The 12,559-nt window shown below is 56.6% G+C and overlaps 1 protein-coding gene across 4 annotated transcripts in view; it reads left to right on the forward strand.

Annotated features, from left to right (window-relative positions):
- Positions 1 to 12,559, forward strand: part of HPCAL1 (hippocalcin like 1) — a 109,664-nt gene that overhangs the window by 41,975 nt on the left and 55,130 nt on the right. For 2 of the 4 annotated variants that reach the window (XM_082745503.1, XM_082745502.1), the window contains exon 2: positions 2,521 to 2,598. The exons of the other annotated variants lie outside the window; for them this stretch is intronic. The gene's annotated coding sequence lies outside the window, so the exon portion shown is untranslated. The remainder of the gene's footprint in view (positions 1 to 2,520; positions 2,599 to 12,559) is intronic. 4 annotated transcript variants of the gene reach the window in all.

Genomic DNA, 12,559 nt, shown 5'->3' on the forward strand with positions numbered 1-12,559 from the left:
TTTGTGTCTGATTCTAAATTAATTATCCTGGAAACAATTGACTTCATCCCCCGTCGGCAGCTAGTTCCATTGGCACAGGTCATGCGTGCTGGGGCAAGACCCAGGCATGTCCCTTCCTCTCTGTCTTCTGGGGAACTGGTTTCAATATTGAGGGGTCCTGAGAGCTCAGGCCTCCACAGAGAGGTGTGGAAGGAGCTTAAGGCCTGGCGCTCCCAGCAGGAGCACTGTTGGGGTCTCCCTGATCTGCCAGGCCTTCTGGAATGTTCCAGATGTGGAAGGTTCCAGCTCTCAGCACTCTGTGGAGCAGAAAGAAAAAGAATCTTCTAGTCTTTCTGACCAGCCAGTAAGTTCTTTAAAGACAGGTACCATTCTTGACATTAAAAAAAAAATAATTGTGGGACACCTGGGTGGCTCAGTTGGTTAAGCAGCTGCCTTCGGCTCAGGTCATGATCCCAGCGTCCTGGGATCGAGTCCCACATAGGGCTCCTTGCTTGGCAGGGAGCCTGCTTCTCCCTCTGCCTCTGCCTGCCATTCTGTCTGCCTGTGCTCGCTCTCTCTCCCTCTCTCTCTGACAAATAAATAAATAAAATCTTAAAAAAAAATTGTGTGCAGGTTAGACACTTAATTTTTTATTTGAACTGGTCACTGAAAACACAGACTAAGCAAAGATGATGCTCTATCAGTCCTGCTGTCAGAGGGTGGTTAGATGTGTGGTGAGCCAGGTTAAGATGAAGGCAGAGAGACTCCGCACTGCCTGGGGCTGGTAGCCGTCAGTGGAGACACACTTCTCTGCCTGCGGTTGGTTTGCTGGAGGAACGTGGACGGGTCATTTGGCCTTTCTGTACCTCAGTTTTCTGTCTTGCTAGCCTCGAAGGTTTGTTTGAGAACCAACACATGCCTTGAGCATGGGACCGTGAGGTCAGGGTGGCATCCCTGCACCCCTTTGCCTCTGCTGGGGGCACCCTGGGGCTGCAGCCATCCTCGGGGGTAGCAGAGGACCTGGGGGCATCACACAGGTGCTTCATGTGGGAGATTGGGTCTTGGAGGGGTGAGGCTGGGGCGTGAAGAGAAGCCTGAGGGAAAGTTCATTTTTAGGACCCAAAGAGGGGGTAGGAGCTCTCAGACTTTAGGATCTGAACTGGCAAAAACAAACAAACAAAAAAATTAATTAATAAATCAGGGCCCATATAGGGTTGCTACCTTTAACTTTTGTCACATCAGGGCATAAAACATTGTCCTCTAACTTGTTCTTTGTGATAGAAGGGACATTTTCGTAGCAACGATTGTGGAGGGAAAGTGTGATTGCAGAAGAAAAGAGCGTCCTCTGAAAAGGCACCTCAGCTTGTAGAGAAACCTCTGACATGGTCATCCTTCCTCTCTCTGCTGTGTCTGGTCCCCGTGCTGGCAGTGGGGGGCCCCGGGGGGTCCCAGTGCTGGCTTGTGGTGGTTTAGAGATGGCAGGACTGAGAGGGTCAGCTTTCTACGTGGGTCTGGATTCTGGGAAGCCTTCTTTTTCTTTTCTTTCTTCTCTTTAAATTTTTTTTATGACAGAAAATTTCAAACATAGGCAAATGCAGCAAGAATAGTAAAATAAATGGTAAAAGGGCAAAGAAATTGGGGGGTGGGGTGCCTAGGATGATTTAAATGGGGCCTGAGGGCAAAGCAGTGTGTATTATCTGCTGGACCCTGGGTCGGGGGGAGCTAACACTACCAGTTGCCCACAGCTTCACTTGACGAGAGCATCCCTCTAGAACTAGGGGCCCAGGGCCTAATCTGGCCCCCTGCTTGTTTTTGCAAATAAAGTTTTATTGGCACAGCCACGTTCATTTGTCATTTATGTCATTATCTTCGGCAACTGTTGCTCAGTAGGCAAAGTTGAAGAGTTGGGGCAGAGACCCATAACCTGTAAAGCCGAAAATATTTACTCTGGCCCTTTACAGAGGTTTGCTGACCCCTGGCCTAGCATGTAGAATGCCGGAAGTCAGGTGGAAAGGGACTGAGAGAGTTTTTTTTTTTTTTTTTTAAAGACTTTATTTATTTATTTGACAGAGAGAAATCACAAGTAGATGGAGAGGCAGGCAGAGAGAGAGAGAGGGAAGCAGGCTCCCTGCTGAGCAGAGAGCCCGATGCGGGACTCGATCCCAGGACCCTGAGATTATGACCTGAGCCGAAGGCAGGGGCTTAACCCACTGAGCCACCCAGGCGCCCCGAGAGAGTTTTTATTCTAAGCACCCACGCAATGCTTGGGCTTTTTAGCTGTACTATAGTTCTATGAAGTGGTCTTTCATCTGCTCTGGGCTTGTATTCTTCCAGCGACGGGGTGCTCACCCACCAGCTGCAGTGCGTTCCAACATCGTGCGGTTCTTTTCCTAATCGTCTCTCAACTCACTCTCCCAGGTCTCCCAGGTCTTTGTTTGCAGCCTCACAGGCCCAGCGCGGTTCTGTTTCCCCCTCCCTACGCACAGTCCTTCAGCTGTGCGCTCATTCTCATTGTCGTCCATTCCCTCCTTCATCCCACAGGTGTTTCCTGAGTGCCTTCTACTGCCAGGCGGTTACAGACCTCTTGGGAGCCTCAGTGTCTTCATTCTCCCCTGCACTGTAAGTGGTCCCTCCCCTCCACAGCTCCCGCAAACAGATCTCAGAAATTCGGGGTGCAAACCGAGGCTGACTTTGCCAAGTTAATGCTGGATCAGATAACAGTTAATGCTGTTACCTCCTCCTGGCACCTTACAGGTTCCCTTGCCAAGGGGGCTTGGAGGCATCAGTGTCATCCTTGCACGGAGGAGTAAACTGAGGCTGCCAGCTCGCCAGGCGACACCAGCCTCACACTCTGAGGCCCCGCACTGTCAAGGCAGGGTCGGGCTTCTGACTACTCAGACCTTCTTTCTGCCTTTCTCTGGGTTCTTGCATAGCTCCGGGGTGGGGAGCAGGGATGGAGGCTTATCATACAAGTGACCTAGACTTCCGAGGGCTTCTGATCCTAAAGGTGCAGCCCTGTGCATGGGCCTAGTGTGAAACTTGTGACGTGACCTTAGTTTTGCAAACTGCTCTTCTCGCCTCCAGCTCCTTCACCTGTCAAGCCCTCTGAACCTCCTCCACGAACCAGGCCTATCTGGAGAGGTGCTCTGGAGCACACGGTGGGGAAGACAGTGTCGTTGTGCCCCTGTAGCTCACCGGCTCGTGGGAGGTCAGAAGATAGATGGGCCCTGCACTGGCCTTCTGAAAGCCGGGGGGGAGCAGTGGTGGGACACCTTCTTGAGGCGGGCGGTAGCAGCCAAGAGGGAGGGCACTTTGATTGGGCATTGAAGGGTGCATAGGAGTTTGCGGGAGAGTCACAGCATTAACTGGTCACTGAAAAGGAAGTGGAGAGCAACACTGAGTGTTTTGTCCTGACAGCTCTTCCTGGAGACTGTCTGCAACTGTGTAAATTTGTGGAGAAACACCCCACGGCTGGCTGGGAAAATCGATTAGGGCTTGACCTCCTTTGTTATGTGCTTCCCTCCCAGGGAGATGGAGAAGCGAGTTCTGCAAAGGCCCGGGAGCATTAAACTCTGGTTAGATGTACGCATTTTTTCTAAGTAGATAAATAATGACCTTATGCAAGTTTCCTTTGGCTCCATGTGTGTGTGTGGGGGGGGGGGCTTGCTCTGAGGGTCCAGGAAATCGGTACCTGTTTTCTCTTATTTGACGAGAGGAGCCCCTGGCTGAGGTGCCGCGCGGTCTCGGAGAGTGCGTTCTCTTCCCCAGGAACGTTAGTCACAAACCAGTAATTTACCTCAGCAACTGCACGGAGTGGGATGATGTTGGCCTTTCGGCAAAACATGCTTGTTTATAACTGGCGAGAGAAGCAGCCTGAAGACGTTCTGCGTGACGCCCAACTGCACGGTCACAGCGGAGGGCCTGCGCTGCTCTCCACTTAACGGGGGACGGAGGAGGAGGAAGGGATGCGGGGCTGGGGTGCGGGAGGTGCAGAGACAGCGAGAGAGCAGGAGGAGGGAGAGGGAGGTTGGGCCCTGCCCTGAGTCCACCCCCACCTGGCCTTTCTCTGCCCTCGGGAAGCACCCTTCGGGGTCAGGCCCCCTGGCTTGGGATCCTCAGAGCCCCTGCCTCACATCTGGGAAGGCACAGCGTCTCCCAGGTGCAGGGCTGGGCTCTCCCCCTCCCTGAGGAGCCGGGTCGCCCTCCACCGCCCTCCCTCCTGCGTGGGCCTCCCCTGGCCAGACGGAGGCACCAGCTCCAGCGTTCCGGGCTTCCTCGGGCTTGGGAAATCCGTTCTCCACTCCCCGGCAGGGGCAGTGACAACACGCGTGCGTGGAGATCCCCCCCCAACCCCGGCCATCTGCGTCACGGAGCGTCCATCCTGCCCCAAATGCTGTGAAAGGAGCTGGGGAGGAGACCATGCCTCGTGCCTGTCCTTGACATGGGCCCAGGTCTGTGTTCCCCAGCCCTCGAGGGGCTCAGTCCTGACGTCGCTGCTCAGTCCTGTCACATGCTCGCTCCGCGCCAGGCCCTTTCCTCTCCTTACTTGTTTATTCCTTCCTTCATTTGCTCTTCTGATTCCAGCAGTGACCTTCCGAGGCAGGTCTTACTGTCTTTGTTTCATTATACATAAATTGACGCCCAGCAAAGTTAGGTAACTTTCCTAAAGACACACAGCGCCTAAGTTCATCGTGGGATACCCCTTCTAGCTTGGGAGGACCTGGTGGGGGGGGCTTGAATTAGGCCTCAAAGGACAGCCGAGAAGTTTGAGGCAGGGAGGGGCAGGCCAGGACAGCGGGGGGCAGCGGCAGCACTGCTCTGTGCCAGGTGCCCGATGTGGCATCACGCACACAGTCCCCTTCATCCTGTAGGCAGCCGGAAAGGCGAAGTGGCTGGGCCGAGCTGTAAAGGTAGGACTGGGACGCAGCTCCGTCTGGTGCCATAGTCGGTCTGTGCCCTCTATCCACACCACCCTGGGGCATGGCCATCAGGAAAGGGCACCCCGGGGTTGGTGGTACAAAGTGAGCGGTGGGTATATGGTAAAACCCTCACCTTTGTTCAGGGCTCTCCCATGGGGTCCTGGGCCCCGTGGCCCTGGCTTTCCCCCAGGTCTCAGCCGCCCACCTCCCCTAGGTCCAGCTCCTGCCCTGCCCTGCCCCTGTGCGGGCCTCTCCCTGGGCACTCCTCCGGCCTGACCACGTTCGGATCTTGCACCGGCCCTGCTTCCATCCCACAAACCCTCACATAACCTTCTTTGCAAAGCTGTTTAAAAGAGTGATCTCTTTTTTTTTTTTTTTTAAAGATTTTATTTATTTATTTGACAGAGAGAGATCACAAGTAGGCAGAGAGGCAGGCAGAGAGAGAGGAGGAAGCAGGCTCCCTGCTGAGCAGAGAGCCCGATGCGGGACTCGATCCCAGGACCCTGAGATCATGACCTGAGCCGAAGGCAGCGGCTTAACCCACTGAGCCACCCAGGTGCCCCTAAAAGAGTGATCTCTTGACTCTTGGGTGAGCACCTGCTCTGGTGTTCCCAGGCCGTCTGTTCAGGGACCTGCGTCCAGAGGACCAGGGAGGGGGCCAGAGGCGGTGTGCTGGGAGCACAGGAGTCCGGGCAGCGGGGGGTGGGGGGTGGAGGAGGAGACGAGGGAGAGCTTTTGGCAGGTGAGGGCCAGGGCATGGAATTCATGACTCCTGGTCTCGCCCAGGCTCCTCCTCGGACGTGCATTTTCCTTATTACGTGGCAGCGCTAGCTTGTCTTACTTCTTCCTTGGGGGCGTGAGCTGTGCCAGGAGGCTGAGTCTCGCACCTTCTGCGGGGCTGTCGTGGCCAGGAAGCTGCCACAGGTGCAGCGGACGCCCGCGGGTGGATGCGGGAAGGAGGCTCCGCGCTGCGCGGTTCTGCCCTGATCGGTTTCACACCGTCGCTCGCGATGTGTTTCCTCCAAGGAGTGTGCTAGGAAGAGCGCAGGTGCCTCTTGCCTCTTTATTGGATCACTCTAGATGGGGACCCGCCTCCGAACCAGCAGGTTCTTTTAAACATCGTGACCTTCCCTCCCCGAGAGGTGTCTGCAGGACAGTGATATTTCCTCCTGACATTTGCCCGCCTGCAGTGGAGAGAAGAAAACCAAGAAACGGTGTTTTTCTCCTCCACACAGTCCCCTCCCCACCGGTGATAACGACAGAGCTGTCTTCCTGTAGGAAACGGTGCCCTCGTCTTTAGGCAGAGAAAGCGTGGTGTTGCGTTTGCCGGGAGCGAGACAGTGGAAGGTGGCGGAGGGGGGCATGGCTACGCCTCCCCAGGTCTGCACCCCCGAGAGCTTCTGCCCCTCGGGGGGAAACATGGCTGTGATTTGGGGCCATAGCCCCTGCCCGTTCTCTTCCCCTGAGCCCGCTTCCTTCCACGTTTCAAACGCGGCTTTGCTGTGTGCAGCTCTGATGAGCACAGCCTTTCTCTGGGGCCCCGGGGATTTGCTGTAAGAAAGAAGAGGGTTTGGCTCCAGTTTCTGGCTACATGTGTCCCTGATCGCAATGCCTCTGGTCCCACTTTATAAATGAGGGACAGATGTGATGTCTGGGTGTCGGGATTGCTGGGTTGAGCACCCCCTCCTTTTTAAAGATATTATCCATTTATCTGTCAGAGAGAGAGGCAGGCAGAGGGAGAAGCAGGCTCCCCGCTGAGCAAGGAGCCTGATGTGGGACTCGATCCCAGGACCCCGATATCATGACCTGAGCTGAAGGCAGATGCCCAACTGACTGAGCCACCCAGGCGTCCCGAGCCCCATTTTTTTAAGTAGAAAGTATGAAGAGAAAAGCAGGGGTGAAGCGCGGCCATAACCATCTAGAGAGCCTTTGGAAATACGGTCTCTGGAAATGCCAGGTGACCCGGATGACGACCGGTCAGCAGCAGGGATGCAGGGATGCAGACTGGCCAGCGAGGGACTCCAGGCAGCCCTCAGGATGGAAGCACGGTGTTGCAGAGCCGTGGCTGAGAAACTGAAACCAGGAGGCTTGGTTGCTGTCTCTCCATTCCGCCATCCTGATGGCCTGCGTGGCAGCAGCAAGTCCTCGAGTGGGCACGGGGGACTTTTCTGCTCTCTGCTTCTTGGGGAGCCACCAAGCCATGGGGCCTTGTCTCTCCGGCCCTCTGCCCAGGTAGATAGAGCCTCTCCCCTATAGCTCTGCGGCCGTGGAAGGAAGGTTCTAGACCATGAGCCCCGACCCCCACCTTCCAGGCCCTTTTGGGTGGCTGGGGCCTCACCCTCCAACCCCAGAGAAACCACAGCCCTTGATTCCCGGCCTCCCGTGATCCTGACCCTGACCCTCACGCCGCTGCCTGGTGGGTGGATGGTCAGGCCAGCTCCTCTCCACTCTGAGTAAGGTGCCCCCTTTCCTGGAGGCCAGTACCCCCAGTAGTGGTGGGCAGTTTTAGCTCCATATTTACTGATGCATTAATGGACACTTTTCAGAGAAGGCTGGGTTAACTCTGCCGTCTTCACCAGGCCCGGGAGCCCCTAAACTTGCCTCTTACCCACTTCCTTATCACCTGTGAGTTTGCCTCCTGGGCCGATCAGTGCCTCCTTTAATTTCTCCCTCTGTCCGTTCATCCGTCACCTGACAGTCCACAGGTCTCGTGCTGTGGGGTGTGGGATACTGGCAAGGGCCCCCAGTCTTGAGAGAGCGGTCATACCCCTGAAAGGCACATTGATGGAGGAGGCATGGGGCTGGGGGAGCGGCCCTGACTCCCTGCGGTGGGTTGGAGGGTATGGAGGGCGTGTCCCTGGAAGGGGCTGCAGGGAGCTGCTGCCCTAGGAGCCCCTGGGGTGAGGGTGCCAAACAGGGAGGGCATTCGGGCTTAGGAAGCCTCCCCCAGGAGACTGAGTTCCCCAGACACCCAGCACGTGTGAGCCGGACCCGTGAGCCAAGGGCTTTGGCTGTCCCATTACACGAGAGACTTTCACATAGTTACTGAGTGCTCAGCTATGAACAACGGACAGTGGAGACCAAAACCCAAAATACAACAATCCTTTCACTAGACTTCCATTGGAAAACAAATCCTATGTGAGGGGAGACCAGCCGTCTTCGCAGTGCGAGAGAGGAGGCCTGTGCACATTCCAGAAGAATTCTTGGGGTTGTCGCCCTCCTCCCTCCATCCGTTGTCCCTCTCCTGCCTTCTCCCTCTCCTCTTCCTCCTTCCTCCCTTCTCTCTCTCTCCTTTTGAACTTACTTTTTTTTTTGTTAAGATTTTTTCTTTATTTATTCAACAGACAGAGATCACAAGTAGGCAAAGAGAGGGGGACGCAGGCTCCCTGCTGTGCAGAGAGCCCAATGCGGGGTTCGATCCCAGGACCCTGAGATCATGACCTGAGCCGAAGGCAGAGGCTTAACCCACTGAGCCACCCAGGCGCCCCATCCTTTTGAACTTTCTTAATTGCATTTTCATCTCTTGTCCCTCAGCCTCCCTCAGTAGAGATGTCAGGGCTCCTGGCATGTGCCCCGCGTTTGCGGAGCTCTGACGACACATGGGAGCGAGGTGGCTGGATGTGGGCCCCGCTCTCAGAGAGCTCCCCGTCCAGCCTGTTGGTCGGGGGGCCCTATTTCTAGAACACTACCTGAGGATGGGTGAGCCCGCTGTGTAGGGTCACCCCAGGACACTATCATGGCTCTCTGAAATTTGAATCAGTTACCCTACTTGGCTTCAATTTATCAGAAGACAGAATCTCTAACCAAAGTCCTTGACCAGTCCCGGCTCCCTGGACGTTTGTTGTGCCTCCTCGTCGGTGCTGTGAAACCATCGTGTTTGGGAACCTGAGATGAATGATTTGCCGGTTATTTTAAACTGATTCCCTAAGCTGTGCACACAGTGCTTACCGTTGTGTTTAAAGCTCTCCATTTTGCAGCGATTACTTTGGTACATTGGCAGGTTAGAGTCTCTCTTATGGTGCTGATGTCTTTTCATAATAACATTGGTAACATTTCTGTAGCCCTGGAAAGCTTGCCAATTGCCTTCCTATACTTTAGGTAATTTGAGTCTCATGGTATCAGCTGGAGTTACCCTCTCAACCATAACAGGGACACAGAAGCTCAGAGAGGGTAAGGAAGGTACTCAGGGTCACACAGCTAGCGAGTGCTGGAGAAGGGGCCTAGGGCTGCTTCCGCTTGACTCTGCCCCACTGAATCTGAGTTGCTCAACCAATGAGTCTTTATTGAGCACCTACTGTATGCTAGCATTATGGAGGTGAGCAGGTACAATTGCGGGATTGGTGGGAGCAGGCGGTGCTCGAGTGGCGGTGGAGACAGAGAGGGTGGCAGCTGTGGGCTGGGACCCAGGCAGGTGGGAGGAGCCCTTGGCTGGTGTGTGGCGGGCAGGTCGGCCGTCAAGTGAGGAAGCGAGGCATCCTAGGGTGGGTGGCATGTCAGCAGGCCGAGCTCCGGATGGCTCTGGGTCCTGCTTCCCAGAGAGGTCAAGCTAGAGTTCTCAGGGGTTTGCGGAGGGGCATTCCGGGGCGTGTGAGGGACGGAGCATCCAGCAGTGGGGAGAATGGGAGGACCGTTTCTGCTTGTCTGTTTCCTTCTTTAGATGATCTTTGTTCCTTCAGGAAAGAGAGGTGGGCCATGGGGATGGAGGGCGGCCGAGGCCTTCACCGTGACCTGATGTAACGTTCTGCCCGTTGGCAGCCCGACGAGGGACACGGCAGCCCCGGGCGCTTATCTGCAGAACCGGATCCCGTGTCTGCGGTGGCGGGAGAGGAGGGAGGCAGTCCTGGAGGCTGTGCGGACGGCACGGAGGGCCTCTCACGGGCAAAGCTGCAGCCCCTCGTGGTCCTGTGCCAGAGAGAAGTGCCCAGCACCGGGACTGGTTTCAGTGGTGGCTTTTGCACCTGCATTAGAAAAGATGCGGTCGTATTATTCTGGAACAGAGACTCCCAGGCTCAGAGGGGGAAAGTGGATTTCCCGGAGTGACACTGCCCCCATTCTCTATCTATCCCAACCTGTGTCTAACTTTATTTTTTTTTTCTGAAGTTGACTGGAAGATGAGAAGATTTTTTAATTTTTTATAAAGGCAGTGCCTAGCAGAGCCATGAGAAACAGATTTCTCCTAAAGCTGGTCTTCTGAGGTCACTGCGACACCGTGGCAGGGAGCATTTCTGACTCTGGAGAATTCCGCGGTGTGAAGCAAGCCATGCGCCCTCGCAGGGTGGGGGGCTGGAGGTTTGTGCCCCGGCAGCCCCGTTCCTGTTCCCCCGAGCCTTGGATGGTGCTGGAGAGACACGTGGGACTTTTTTTGGCTGTTTGTAGAAGCTGCTAGAAGGGACCTTTTAGGATGTGCCGGCGCATCGTCAGGTGTCCGAGCTCTCCTTACGGCATTCCACTTCAGTGACAGGTGTGGGGCGTCTTTATGTTTCTGAATGGTGTGGCCCGCCCTCCGTCGGACCCACCAGGCAGCTGGCGGGCTGGTGTGTAGACTCCCGGGTTCCTCCCAGTCCTACTGATCAGGATCTCCAGGGCTGGACGAGGCAGCTGCGGGTTAAGTGGGCCCCAAGGTCACCCCTGGTGTGAACTCCTCGGCCTGGAGCCCGGATCTGGAGCCAGCGTCCGTGGGCTGCCTGACCTCCAGGGAGCTGCTTGCCGTCCCCAAGCCTTGGGTTTCTGGTCTGAAAGGTGGATCTGCCACACCTCCCATTTTAGGTCTGGTCACCTAATGTGGAGAAAGTGTTCCGTGCCCAGCGAGCAGTGGCCTTTACTGGGTCTGGCCAGCAGTTTGGGGAGGGCAGGTGGGATTTAGGGCGTGGAGTGGGGTGGAGGCCCCTGGGCTGGGGGACGTCCCTGCTGCCGGGAAGCGGCCTGGCCAGGATTGACAGGGGCCTCCTGGAGGAGCGGGGGCCTCTGGGAGTGGGGAAGAGGCCGCAGTGTGGGAAGAGCCTACAGTGATACTGGGTAATGGTGTCCTTTTTGCCTTTGCTGCAGGGCTCAGGCTCCGGGGGTACCCAGAGGGAGGATCCTGCTTGGGGTAGCCCTGCTGGCTGCTTTTCAACCCGGGCTCCCCTCCCGTGGCGGTTTTCCCCAAGAGATGAGGAGGGCCCAGCGAGCCGGACACAGCCATGGGGGACCTGCTCAGCTAGCGGGTGTGGCTGTGGATGCAGGGAGAAGCGGCCGGGACCTGGACAGGGGTTTCCAGGGAGCCAGAAGCTAGGAGGATGTGTGTGCAAGGGGCGGGGGCAGGGGACCCTGGGGAGACAGAGCCCATAAGTCCCACGGGAGGCACCCTCCCGGCTGTCCACGGATTATCAGAAGGAAATGCTCCCTTTCCTGTTGGCTGGTTTTCGAGAAACTTCCCTTCCCTTCCTTGACTTCTTGCCAAGGAGTCTCCTCCTGCCTGGAACGTTCTGAACTCTCTCCTCTCGCTGCTGTCCCTCCAGCAGGTGCAGCTCCCCCTTAAAGGAGGGGCTGTTTGAAGGAGACGGTCTGCTTCACCTCCCTCATGACTTCCCACTGCTTGTCCTTTCATAGCTGGGGCCTGGGCCCATGATGAGGTCACCCTGGTGTCACTGGGTGGGTGTGTCCTGTCCCCTCTGACCACTGGCCTGGAAATACCGCGAGTCCTGGGGAGCTGGATGCAAGGGACCTGTGGCCCCTTTGCCTGCACATGTGCAGACCCAGCCCCCAGAGGCAGTCGTGGGCAGGGCTGTCCCCGTGCCCCGGAACTTGGTCATCGACATGGTTTATAGGGGAGGAAACGGATGTCTTGGAGCTAGAACTCAGGTTCCCTGTCCCTGCTGTTGCGCCTCTCCTGTGATGTTCTAGAACAGTGGGCTCCTGGCTGTCTCTGCGGGCGACCCCACCTTCTGTGCACCTGCCCCAGGCCCGTGCGCGTGTGTGTGTGTGTGTGCGCGCGTCTGGGGTGGGGGGGCTGTTTGCCACCGACTGAGCCCTGACTCTGGGGATGTGCTTGGAAATCAGTGCACCGTCCAGCCCCGAGGTGCACGGGTGGGGCTTCTGCCCAGAGTCTATGCAGGAGGCGGGGAGCTGATGTCGGCCTGGGGAGGGACAGGCAGGTCTTCCTCAGAGATGACCATTTTTGGGGCTTGCAGCTGGGAGCCATTGCTTCTCTTCCCACCTGATCTGGATGGTTCATCTGCCTGGCCCCATAGTCTTCACCTCCCTCCCCAGCTGCAGAGAGTGTCGTAAGGACAGCTGACAGACACCAGGCTTTACAGGTCACCCCATCGTCCCTCAGGCTCCCACTCATCCAAGTGGCCTCTGGTACTCGCCTCCCAGAAGGGCTCCCAGAAGGCAGAGTATGAGAGTCCTGAGCTGCTGGTCTGGACCAGCCCCAGGTCTTCTGGTTTCTGGAATAGCATCCTTCCTGTAGAAGGACCTCCTTGGCTGGACGTGCGTCCCCACCCTGTGTCCCCAGAGGCCCTCCCCCTGAGCTCAAGCAGACTGAATGTGGACCGGGGAGGGACGCTTTGTGTACCCGAGGAGCTCTCTGCTCGGCTCCCACAAATAGCACAGTCTCCCTGTTCGCTTTCAGGGCTGGTTTCCCGAGAGCACTTCCTGGTCCAGGACCAGGGGAAGCACCC

This window comes from Mustela nivalis, assembly GCF_964662115.1.
Source record: "Mustela nivalis genome assembly, chromosome: 8".
Taxonomy (NCBI): Eukaryota; Metazoa; Chordata; class Mammalia; order Carnivora; family Mustelidae; genus Mustela; species Mustela nivalis.